This window comes from Uloborus diversus, chromosome 1 (assembly GCF_026930045.1).
Source record: "Uloborus diversus isolate 005 chromosome 1, Udiv.v.3.1, whole genome shotgun sequence".
In the NCBI taxonomy this organism is placed as follows: domain Eukaryota; kingdom Metazoa; phylum Arthropoda; class Arachnida; order Araneae; family Uloboridae; genus Uloborus; species Uloborus diversus.
Window position 1 is genome coordinate 232,416,563 of NC_072731.1, and position 13,613 is coordinate 232,430,175.

Below are 13,613 nucleotides of genomic sequence, written 5' to 3' on the forward strand. Positions count from 1 at the left end.
TTAAAGTTTTAAAATGCTATTAAAAAAATTTCAAAATAATTACAGAAAAAATAAAAAAGCGCATATCTAGTTCTGTGTCATAGCCATCGTTTAAAACAAACCGCATGAAAATATTCCAGTAATTTCTCGTGTTATGCTTTGCACAGGTAGCAGATTTTCCCGTAGAGAAAGCATTAGCGTCGAAATCCAAGATGGACGGTATAGAAGAGCCTTAAGGACGTGGAAAGGAGATTGGCTACCGCGGAAAGCAGCTCTGTACAGTTTGGCGCTCCCACATCGGTTGCTCGACCGTCCATTAAACTTGCCACATTTGATGGGAAAACTTCGTGGCAGGTTTACAAAACTCAATTCATGATAGTGGCGGAAGCGAACGGATGGGACCCTGCTACCAAGGCCTGTCATCTTGCAGCATCCCTGAGAGGTGTCGCAGCGGACATTCTCCAGACCCTTCCGGACAGCCAGCGCCTGGATTTCGCCGCCCTCACAGCTGCGTTGGAGCATCGCTTCGGTGAGAAGTGCCAGAAAGATTTCAGCCGACTCCAGTTGAAATCCCGTTTCCAGAAAACTGGGGAAACCCTGCAAGAGCTTGCGGCGGACATCGAGAGACTGTCTCATCTTGCTTTTTACGACTGCCCTGCGGATGTTCGAGACAACCTGGCACTCAACTACTACATCGACGGGGTTCGAGATCCGGAAATCCAGAAAGCTCTACGGATGGCGGATGTCAAAGACCTGAGTTCTGCTGTTGTGTATGCGATGAAGTTGGAGGCCGCCCAGCAAGCAACCCGCAAGGATCGCCATCTAATCCGGACTCAGGAAGCTGATGAGTCTGATTCCAGGTCGTCCCACCTCGCTGAACTTGAGAGACAACTCGGTGACTTGACAAGACATTTGAGCAGCATAACAGCCCAAAAGAAACAAGAGCAGAAGTGCTGGAAATGCGGTAGTGAAGGACACCTGCGAAGGAGTTGTCCGGCTCGCCAAGCTACGCGAGGGAAGGAAATCACCACCACTAAAGCTCTGCAGATTTCCTCTTCTAGTAGTGGCAGTGATGGACTTTTCATTTACGCACATGTAAATGGGAACCCCTGCAGACTGATTGTTGACACTGGAGCCAATGTGACAATCATTAGGACAGATGTGGCTCGTGAATTTGGATTGAAACTGCTGTGGACATCGCCACGCGTAAGTCTCCAGACTGTGACAGGTGACAAAATTGAGATTGACGGTAAAGTGGACTTGGAAATAGTGTTTGGAAATGCCACTTACCATCATACGGCATTCGTTGCTGCTATCACTGACCCCTTCATTCTCGGATTGGACTTTTTGAAGAAATATGACTTCACTCTCGACTTCAAGACTAATGAGCTGCACTCGATGAGAGAAGACATAGCCGTCTTTCCCGCAGAAAGTGATGTAAAATCCGCTCATCAAATAATTGCCCAAACAGATTTATCAATTCCCTCAAGGTCAGAATCATTAATACCCGGCTTCATTGAAGAAAGCAATAGTTTTAGATTTGGACTCATTGAATACCCCAACTTAAGCAATAACCCAAAAGGAGTGCTGGTGGCATCTACGCTTGTGGACCTTTCCAAGGATGTAATTCCTGTGAGAGTCGCCAACGTGAGTGAAAGGCCAAGGAATATCCGGAAAGGCGAAGTGTTAGCAACTTGTACTCCCGTAAACTGCATCATTAGAAGAATCAATTCCCCCGAGACTGTGTCTTCTGAGTCCTTGACATCGAAGTTAATTGGGAGTGCACCCTTATCGAAGGATCAAAGAACTGCTGCGGAACAATTGGTGGACGACTTCAAGCATCTGTTTTCATCTACATCGGAGGATGTGGGCCGGACGAATTTAACGCAGCATAGGATCTACACTGGAGAACACCCCCCTATTAAACAGCATCCAAGACGACTACCGTTCGCCAAGAAGGAAGAGGTTGAGACCCTCCTGAAAGAGATGAAGGAGAATGATGTAATCGAACCTTCATCCAGTCCTTGGGCCTCTCCCATCGTCTTGGTCCGAAAGAAAGATGGCTCCACCAGATTTTGTGTCGATTACCGACGGCTGAATGAAACCACCAAGAAAGACAGTTACCCTCTTCCACGGATAGACGACACCTTGGACACTCTTTCCGGACACAAGTGGTTTTCGACCCTGGACTTGAAGAGCGGCTACTGGCAGGTTGAGATACATCCTGATGACCGAGAGAAGACAGCGTTTACAACTGGACAAGGCTTATGGCAGTTTAAAGTGATGCCCTTCGGCCTCTGCAATGCACCAGCTACGTTCGAGCGTCTTATGGAGACAGTGTTAAGAGGACTTTCCTACGAATCCTGTCTGGTCTACTTAGACGATATCATCATCGTGGGACGCAGTTTCGAAGAACATCTGGCAAATCTTAGGAAGGTGCTGCAAAAGCTTAAGGAAGCCAATCTGAAGTTAAGCCCGTCCAAATGTAATTTGTTCCGCCGGGAAGTGAACTACCTTGGTCACATCATCTCTTCTGAAGGTGTACAAACCGATCCAGAAAAGGTATCTGCGGTCCAGAGTTGGAGTCGTCCCGAAAACATCCATCAGTTGCGAAGTTTCCTGGGGCTCTGCACGTACTACAGGAAGTTTGTGAAGGGTTTTTCCAACATTGCACGACCTTTGCATAAGCTGACGGAGAGCAAGCAAAAGTTTGAATGGTCAAAAGATTGCGAAGATGCATTTCTACGACTGAAGGAGGCTTTAACATCAACGCCTATCCTCGCCTATCCTCAGCCTGAAAAATCCTTCATCCTGGACACTGATGCGAGCAACGAGGGAATTGGAGCTGTTTTATCCCAAGAAATTGACGGAAATGAACATGTCATCGCTTACTGGAGCAAATGCTTATCAAAGTCGGAGCGAAATTACTGCGTCACCAGAAAGGAGTTACTGGCCATAGTGAAAGCTGTAGAACACTTCCATCATTACCTCTACGGCCGAAAATTTCTGCTTCGGACAGATCATGCCTCGTTAACTTGGCTTTTGAACTTCAAGAATCCAGAAGGCCAGATAGCCAGATGGAAACAGCGGCTCCAGGAATATGACATGGAGATCAAGCATCGAAAAGGGTTATCTCACGGGAATGCTGACGCTTTATCAAGGAGACCCTGTCCTGAGAACTGCCACTATTGTTCCCGAATCGAGAAACAGTATGGAACGACTAGCCCTACCGCCTATCAGGTGACAGTGACTCCAACATCATCAGAACCTGATCCATGGAGTGATGACCAAGTTCGAAAAGATCAACTTGAAGACCCCGACATAAAACCAATTTTAGAGTTCATGGAAAGTGACAGTCGACGCCCTAGCTGGCAGGACGTTTCCATCTTCAGTCCTGCAACAAAAAGATACTGGGCTTTATGGAACTCACTCCATTTACGGAACGGCGTGCTACACCGGAAATGGGAATCTGACGACGGCAAGACATCTAGGTGGCAGTTACTACTTCCTCGATCCAGGATTTCAGATGTTCTGAAAGAAATACATAGTAGTGCGACTGGAGGACATTTTGGTGTGTTGAAAACCCTCAATAAAGTTCGGGAGCGCTTCTTCTGGAGCAAGGCGAAGGATGACGTGGAGAAGTGGTGCCATTCTTGTGACGCCTGTGCTGCTCGTAAAGGACCGAAGAAGAGAAGCAGAGGGAAGCTACATCTGTACAACGTTGGAGCTCCTTTCGAACGAATTGGGATCGACATCCTGGGTCCTCTTCCAAGAACTGCTGATGGGAACAAATACATTCTTGTTTCCATCGACTACTTCACCAAATGGCCGGAAGCATATCCCATTCCAGATCAAGAGGCTACCACCGTAGCAGAGACTCTAGTCCAACATTGGATCTCGAGATACGGAACACCTTTGCAGATTCATTCCGATCAAGGGAGGAATTTCATCTCTGCTGTGTTTAAGGGCCTATGTCAAATTTTCGGAATTGAGAAAACTAGGACAACACCACTACACCCACAATCGGACGGCATGGTGGAGAGATTTAACCGCACAATCCTGAACAATCTCTCGCTTATGGTTTCCAGAAATCAACAGGATTGGGACAAGAAGCTACCTTTGTTCCTGCTGGCCTACCGCAGTGCTGTCCACGAGACTACCGGATATGCCCCATCTCAGATGCTCTTCGGACGAGAGCTTCGGCTACCTTGTGATCTCGTCTTCGGTCGTCCTCCGGATGCGCCTGCATCGCCTGAGGAGTACATCCAGGATCTCCAGGCCCGGTTGGAAGACGTTCATAACTTCGCACGAGGGCGAATCAACATCGCGGCGGAGAAGATGAAGACCCGATACGACACAAGGTCTACTGGACATGAATTCAACGAAGGCGACAAGGTTTGGTTATGGAATCCCATCCGACGGAAAGGTCTGTCACCCAAATTGCAGTCGCATTGGGATGGACCCTACAAAGTCCTTAACCGACTAAATGACGTCGTAGTGAGGATCCAAAAATCACCTAATGCAAAACCTAGGGTTGTACATTATGATCGGTTAGCCCCATACTATGGCCATAGTTCATGAGTATTACGTAAACAACCATGGTTGATAACATAAAAGTTGTGGATAATTTTTGCTTTTAATGTTTAGTAATATTTCTTGTTATTATTGTGTTTTCTGTATCTGTTAGTTATTAATTAATGTGTATATTTGTAAACTTGTGATAGAAGTTTGGCACCCTTTCTGGGGATTGTACTGCCCGGGACGTGCAGTCCTTGGGAAGGGGGCAATGTTACAAATTCTGTAAATAGTAATTATTGTAGGAACGTAACCTGTAAATAGTTTCCCGTAACGAATATACAACCCCTTTTTCATATGGCTAAAGTATACGACCCCTATTTCCTTTTTGTTTGATAACGGTCAACGCATTTCGAGAAGCGTGTGGAATATTTGAGAAAATTCTTTTCGGTGTATTTAAGCCGTTAGCGATGGATAAACAGTTAGTTTTCGTTTGATATTTCGAACGGAGAGCATTTTGCTCTGTTTATAGCGAGGCATTTCGCTGTGTTGTTTTCGTATTTGGAAGTAAATACGTGTGTAAACGTTGAGTTTACGGTGTTGTGTGATAATTGCTTAATTGCTGATGAATAATTTAGCAGTTGTTGAAGATCTTTCCTGTACATAGTGTAAATAAATTTCCTGTGTTTTTATCAAGAACTGTGTTTTCATTTCAAGAAAGTGGAAGTCTCGCCGGATCCGTTACAATATATATATATATATATATATATATATATATATATATATATATATATATATATATATATATAATAGCCAAGGATCGAGTAACGCTCCTGACGTCACCAAAAATGAAACTCGCTCCACGGCATGATAATTTGATAATGTGTTTTGGTAATGTTTAACATGCAGGGAAGCAGGGAAAGGCTTTATTAAGACAAGGCTGAACTAAATCTGGTCATTTAACTATTTTACTGGTAAGACTGTGTCGTTTCAGGGGAATGAAGAAACGAAAAAGTGGTCAACAATGAACGCTATCTACCGGTGTTGAGGGTTAATCCACAGGAGTTAATTTTAAAATATCACGAAACAGGCAATAGCTTCGTTCAAATGGAGAAGCAATTTTGACCCGTCACATCGTAGTTTAAAAGGTATTACATTAATTAAAATTGGTATAGCCGTTATTTGTGGCTACATTTTTGATATGGCTACGTTATTGTTTATTTGTACTTAGTTGTAAGTTATAAAATTTTCGACCACTTTTATTAACAAGAAGTTTCGTCCAGAACTAAACAAACCTACTTTCACGTGTACCAACATCGACGTTCTAGCATCTGGTCAATATTCTCTTAATTAGCTAAAATTGCAAATTGTGTCAAACATGCCTTTTCAACATTTAAAGTTGATTTCTAAAAACATAAGAAGCCTCCATCATCTGATGAAATAGATACGTAAAAAATACATAAACGAACAGATACAGTAGTAGAAGATTCAAACAATGCAGCTAACACATTTTCTTCGTAAAATAAATACTTTATAGTTTAAAGGAAAGTAAAAATAAAAGCACATCAAAGTAAAATTAATGCATTTTAGCTGAAAGAGAATCATTTTTTGTTCTTTCTTTTAAGTAAAAACAAAGCATCTCGGTCTTTATCTTTCCTTGTTGCCAAAAAATATTAATAATAAAAATTATGATACTTTAGAAAAATAAATAAATAATAAAATGTCCTCTTAAATAAATTGTCTTCGTCAAAATCGCCCGCATAATTCTTTCTGATATAAAATAAAGCACTCCAAACTTCTTTTCATCTCTTGTTGCCGAAAAGGAAATAATTAATTAAAACAATAGAATGAAAATAAAAACATATCATCCCAAAAATAACTATTTCACAGTAAAATACAGGGCTGTGAAGGGGTAATCGGAGTCGTGGAGTCGGAGTCGGACATATTTTGGGTCCAGGAGTGGAAGTCAGGAACAGAGGGCTTTTAAAGTTAAGAGTCGGAGTTGGTCGCTGTCCCTCCGAGTCTGTATTTCAGCCAAGGCTGTGGAGTCAAAGTTGGAGTCAGACTTCGTTTGGGGTACAGGAGTCGGAGTCGAAAGTTGGTCATTTTAACTCCAAGTTCGCAGCCCTGGTTTAAAAAAAAAAAAAAACTTTTGCGTTTTGAATTTATTGCACTTTGAATCAGTCATATTTATGTCTCATATGAGTCAGAAATAAGTCGATTGGTGAGAACAAACTGCTTGTTTATAACGTTTCATCATCAGTTAGGCTTTTTGATGGCGATGAAGTCAGGATCTAGGGATTATTTGTTAGACTGCATCAAAAAAGGGGTGATGACTTTAATAGTCTACATGGATTTATTTAAATAAAATTCAACATGGTGCTTACTTTTTAGGAAAGTATTAGAGGATGATTTTTCGGCATATGTTTGTACATGTTAAACCCCCCTCCCCCGCTTCTTTTTTAAATGATTAATTTTTGTACTTTTATTTTTTTATTGGAATAGAAAGATAAAAATTGTTTTTAACTGCATTACTTTGCATTTAGTTTTTTGTCATTTAGCGATATTATGAAAGTCACAAAAAAAAACACTAGTGTTACGTTCCATAGACTACGAAGAGTATATGTCCAGGTAAAGGGCAGTAACTTCAAATTTTTCATTTTTCATTTTTTTGAATTTTTGTCATCTATTCTACGTTATCTTTAGTGTACAAATTCGCTTATTTGTTTTCCGCTGAAAAAAAGGCGCGAAAAAAGCATCTAATTCCAACATTTTCTTATTGCTAGTATTGAATCCACCACACATTTCTTCAAATATCTCGAAAACTCATTTCTGCAGATACTGCCGTTTACCTGCACACGGCAGTATAGACAGCAAAGAGATATTATGTTATTATAGCAAATGTAAAAAAAAAAATGAAGAATTCCCATTACATCAAATTTAGTCTACCTGGCGTTAGGTTTAGCTCCGAAATACTCATTTGTGATGACTAAAATTCTCGTAAAGACTCTGTAAACTACGCAAGTTTGCACGCAATATTGTGAGAAGATAATCGAGCCCGCTTAATGGAATAGCCAATTTGCCACGAAACATTATTTTAGTAAGTAGGATATTCCATTATCCGGAATCAAAATGACGGATAACAACAGTCTGGTACACTGTAAAAAAAAAAAAAACTGTAAATTTTGAAGAAGTTATCCGTATTTTTTACAGAAAAAAACTGTTCGTAATAAAATACAGGATTTCTCTGTTTTTTTGAATCTGTAACCGGTTATACTTTGTTTTTCTTCGAATCTTCGAAATTTCGCCCGCGTGTTTGGATTTTGGTTCTCGTGCTCGAGTTTTTGATCTTATATTTATTTAAAGCGAGTAAGCCTTAAATCGTTTGCAACTTCCATTTCATTGCATCCTAATCAATATTTTATTATGTTTTTTTGTCATCTGTTACAGAGGCATATTCGGAAATTTATCTTTGTATACATGTATTTCGTAGTAGTATAGTAAATATTGAAATGGATTTATGAAAGTATAGTTTCATTTTTTAATCTTCATAAAATAATAAATCAGCTTGAATAAATAATAAAAATACGGAAGATTTCTGTAAAATAAACGGAAGAAAACTGGCGTCCTGGCTGACAGTTTTTTTCTGTAAATTTTACGGATTTTTTTTTTACAGTGTACACTGAAAATCTATTACATTAAGCGGGATATTCTTTTAACTAATATTCTATTAAGCTGGCTCGACTGTATAATTCACTTACAAAGACTTCCTAAAAACGAAACTTCTTCCCTTTAGCTCTTGGCGTGATTTCTAATACATCAAAGTTAATGACTTTATGATAGTGTATTGGCAATGAAGCTATTCAAAAATAATACTAAAATATATTATTCTGAGACTTTTTACAAAATTAAAATGGTGGTACTAAAAGTAAAACAATTTTTTCCGAAATAATGAACAAAATTTATTTCTTTATTAAAAAAAAGGATCGACTATTTTGATTTCGAAAGGAATTTAACTCATAAAATAAAGAAGCTGAATTGCGAAGACCTAATCAAATATATTTGTACTGACTCTAAGCTTATTTAAAGAAAATGAATTCTTATTATGTGAGTAATGATTTCAAGTCAATTGAATTGGCTCATTTACCATGCTTTTAAATATTTTCAATCATTTTAATAAAAGAAAGATTGTATTTGGAAAGAATCGATTATAAATTTTGGTTTTGAATGCGTTTAAATTATATGCTAAACTTATTAAATTACGCTTGTGCTTTTTGATTGTCTTTTTCTTTCTTTCTTTTTTTTTTCCTTAACTGCTTCCGTGTTTTAAATAACTTGGTGTTTTCTTTTCCTTTTTAAGACAAGAAACACAAATGGCAACAATTTTTGACTGAATAAAATTTAATCAACGTCAAAATTAGCCTTACTTCAGACGTTTGTTCTGTTTCTTAATAATTCTCATTTGCTACGTTATTTCTGTTTCTAATTTTAAGGGAAAGTTCAGTTCAGAGTAATATTAATATGTAAAACAATCAATTATAAATTTTTCTGACAGTCAAAGTTAAAAAGAGCAACTTTGAATGGTATTATTAATATTTTTGCGAAAAAAACTTCTAATCTGTTTCAATATTTCTAATACAGGATCTGCTAGATATTTTAGATTCTATTGGACCTTTGAATATCTTTAATATAATAATTGAATATCTTAAAATGATACACTGTCTGGATCTCTGTGATGCGCATAGCGCTTAGACCGTTCGGCCAATTTTTATGAAATTTGGCACAAAGTTAGTTTGTGGCATGGAACTGTGCACCTCAAAGCGATTTTTTGAAAATTCAATTTTGCCTTTTTCTATTCTAATTTTAAGAAAACTTTACAGAGCAAATTATCGCAACGTGGAAGAATTAAATTTCGAAATTATCAAAACGTGGAACTGTAACATTGTCGAGCAAATGAAAATAGCAAATTGGCGAAAAAATTCGTCATCCATCATTTGCAAATATACAAGCGGACCGAATGACCTTTTAATTTTCAACTACTGGCAAAGCCGAGCGAGTACCACTAGTTAATAGTAATAAACACAAAAGATTATTCAACTGATTGAACAAACGTTAGCACGACTCTTTCTCAATATGCAACTTAATATCTATACCACGTAGCTCATTTGTAGGGGAATGTGAGGCAAAGTGAAATACTTGAGCTAACTTACCTGTTTCAAAATGAGCAAATTGGAAATTAGTTTCGAAAAGTGCAGTGCACAAATGGTTTCGCTTAAATAGAAAAGCATTTTGAAAAATGACTAATCCTCCAAAGCAAGAAAAAATCGCTTTTTTTTTTTTTTTTTTTTGAGCAATCACGATTGCTTAAATTGTTTTCACTTGACCGGTTTTGATGTTTGGTTCCTTTTTCAATTTGGACCAGGCCCATCAGCACCACTGCCCACCGCCTCAGCAGGCGCGGCTCAGAGCACTGCCTCCTGGAATCCATTTCTCCTGGTCGATGGCGTCCATGTCCTACACACACGCGCGCTCATACACGCACACACGACTTTACACACATACACACACCCCTACGTGCATACATACAGGTCTACGCACACACACAAGCCTAAACATGCATGCACGCGTGCCTACACATACACACACGCCTACACGCACACACACTATACACACGTAACCGCACAGGAGGAGAGGTAGGCTTGGGGGGACAGGAGCTGTTTCTAGAAACAATAGCCCCCAATGCGTAGGGCCCTGTCGCAACTCGTGATTGCGAAAAACATAATTTGAATTCAAGATGTCAAAGTTCAAATTAATTTTTTTTATTTTTTTTATTTATTTATTTCTCTCTCTCTCTCTTTTTCTCTTTTTTTTTTTTTTTTTTTTGCTAATGTAAACATAAATTATAAACTGAAAACTTCTTATTGCTATGAAAACGATATTGTTTTAATTTTAACCAGGATAAAACCGATAAATTTCTCATTTTCTTTCTTCCTCTCCTGTTACGCATCGATATCGAATCTACTTCAAAACTGTCTTTTGTTCCACCAAGATATTGCTTCAATAACTACCAGTAAATGATAAAAGTAAAAATAAAAGTCATTCAAAAACAAGATGCAAAATAAGTGCCTGAATAAGCAGAACAGTTTTAAATTAATAATTATTCAAAGTTCGGCAAGGAAATACAAAGTACGCTTAGAAATATTTCGTTAAGTACTTTTTTCTCTCACACCAGAAATCATTGACTTTTCTTTTGACCTGCTTACATACTTCTTCAGTCATTACTAACCTACTTTCTCTACAGGGGTTAACCGTGCCACCACAGGACATGTTCTCTGATCACTTGTATGTCCATTCTTTCTCGAAAAGAACAGGACATAAGATCCAGCTGAGATAATATGTACGTTCTCAGAACTTTGGAGAACTAATCTTCCGTGACTAATGACCAAGTAATGCTCTCACTGGTGACTCACCGTTAACTAATTGATGTGAATGTCACCCACCCGTATATTTTGTTAATAAAAGAAGCATTAAACAGCATGTATTTTGTCCCTCTGATTTAGTATCATACCTAACATTAATTATGATTTCAGTATTACATGTTAGTGGAAAGATGGCGCTAAGAATAAGTACAAGTATATTCGCGTTTCTATTATTAAAGTATTGCTGCGTTGCTATTTAGTCTAGTCATTAGCCTTTAAAATTCACTTGAAATTAACTTTGTTACTACGTTTTCTCGGGCTAATGAAAAAAATATTATTAAAGTTAAATGTTAAGTTACCTAAGCGTAAAAAAAGTTTTTTTTACTTCCTTTTACAAAAAAGGAAGTATTGTATTCTCGAAAAAAATTTCTCTCAAAATTCAGCCTTATAATTTCCATTTTGCTCACCCCCGAATGAATGTTGAGTTTTTGTTTCAACCCGACCACACGCGGATAAGTGCCTAAGAACGTATAAACACTCGAAATATCCATTTTGACATTCCTTGAGTTAATTACAACGACTTGTCTCGTGACGTACGTATGTATGTCGCATAACTCAAGAACGGTATGTCCTAGAAAGTTGAAATTTGATACGTAGACTTCTAGTGAGGTCTAGTTGTGCACCTCCCCTTTTGGTCCCATTCGGGTGTTTTAAAGGGGTATTTTGCCCTTTTTGGAGGAAAACAATTGTTAATTTCGATGTATACTCAAGTGGTGTTATATTTTGGCGGACACTTGGCAATATATCGCCAGTCTTTTCGTCGCCAAGTTTTGTCGCCAAGCTGGCGTCAAATTTGGCGATTTTTTTTTTTTTTTAAATCTTGTTTTAAATTTGGCCACTGGTGGTTCTATTTAGAGAGTAAACTATTGAATCACATTAAAATTGCCAATAATTGGAAAATCACATTAAAATTGGGGTAAAAGGAAGCCATGTGATGCACACATCAGCTCTTTTTTTTTTTTTTTTTGCTCTTATTCATCTCAATAATGTTAAATTTTTTCTCATCAAAGGTATAAATAAACAGAAAAAAATATTTCAATTACCAATTTATAGTAGTTATTTATTTTTTGTTTTAAATGCATACGACAGTGGTTTAAAAATGATTCTTTTTAGGAATCTCGTCAAATATCATCAAACAGATGCAGGATCTGGCATCTAGTTTTCTAGCACATTCCATTAAAACGCCCCACCTTTTGGTATTGCGTTTATTTATTTTTTAATAGACACATTGCTTTACTAATATTTACTAAATTTAACCGTTGGCTGTATTTCTTTGTGTTGGTTGCATTATTTGTTTTGTTTTACCCGAAGCAATATCTTCCACACGTTTCCCGGTGCGAAAGGAATGCCAACGCTGTTGGCTTATATCCGTAAGTGAGACAGTTACCAATTGACATTGAAATTTTCATAGACAAAGGAGAGAAACTTTAAGCTTTCAGTTCATTTTCATGTACTGGAATGTGGGAAAAGAGAAATAGTTAAGATAATTTACTTTTTTTTTCAAAATGGACTAATTGAAAAATTGTTTTGAAAATTACGGTACACAAAGAAAGAACAATGCATTTTATAATAATACTTGCGTTGAAACAGTGTTTTTAAATTTTGAACCTAAATTTGTACCTTAAAAAAAGTGGAAATTTTTCACTTTTTTTTTCGTGGGGCAAAGTGAAAAATAATTTTTTAATAAAATATTTTTTTATTAAATTAAAATTATTTTTTGTCTATTGGGGGGGGGATTAAAAAAGAATCCAGAAGTTTGAAGAAGTTTTTTTGATAGTAAAATTAATACGTAAGTGATTAAATAAGTATGCATAATGAGCTGTTTCACTTTCCCTCATCCACTTTGCCCCGCGTACGCTTGACAAAGTATACACAGTATTAAAAATATAAATAAACTTAATATTGAATAAATATATACTGCAACGAATAACATAAGGTCTGAATTAAAATTTAAAATGTTAATAACTAGAACTTTATCATTTAATAAACACAAAACAAAATTTTGACTTACATCAAAATATTACAGTATGAGGATCATATTTTAAAAAATTGCTTGTATTATAATATTTTTTTTAATTTCCAGAGGTAGTTTTTTTTTTTTTTTTTTGACTGGAGTAGGCTATATTTGCTGTTACATATTTTAAATATTACCAGATAGGTTGCGCTAAAAGCCTAGTAATTCACCATTTCACTTTGCTCTGCTACTTCACTTCGCCCCGCTATTTCACTTTTCCACACATTCCCCAACTTTATTGAGCAATCACGATCGCTAATTGTTTTCACTTGACCATCCTTGATGTTTGGTTTCTTTCTCAATCCCACCGTCCTCTGCGGCTATTCCGGTCCTGAGCACTGTCTCCCGGAATCCGCTGTTCCACGTACATGTCCTACGCACGCACGCTTATACACATACACACGCGCATTTACACACATACGCGCATGCCAACGTGCATACACACAGGTCTACGCACACACACAAGCCTACACATACACAACTACACACACGTGACCGCCCTAGAAGAGGGGGCAGGCTTGGGGGGACAGAAGCCGTTTCTAGAAACAAGTGAGTAGGGTAGTAACCAATAGCCGCGTTCACAACACACTTTTCTACTCCGTAAATCCCCGCTACGGTTCCGCAAA

The 13,613-nt window shown here is 37.9% G+C and overlaps 1 protein-coding gene across 1 annotated transcript in view; it reads left to right on the forward strand.

The window, feature by feature from the left end:
- LOC129219273 (sushi, von Willebrand factor type A, EGF and pentraxin domain-containing protein 1-like) overlaps positions 1-13,613 on the forward strand; it is a 370,742-nt gene that overhangs the window by 208,859 nt on the left and 148,270 nt on the right. The gene's annotated exons all lie outside the window — the stretch shown is intronic.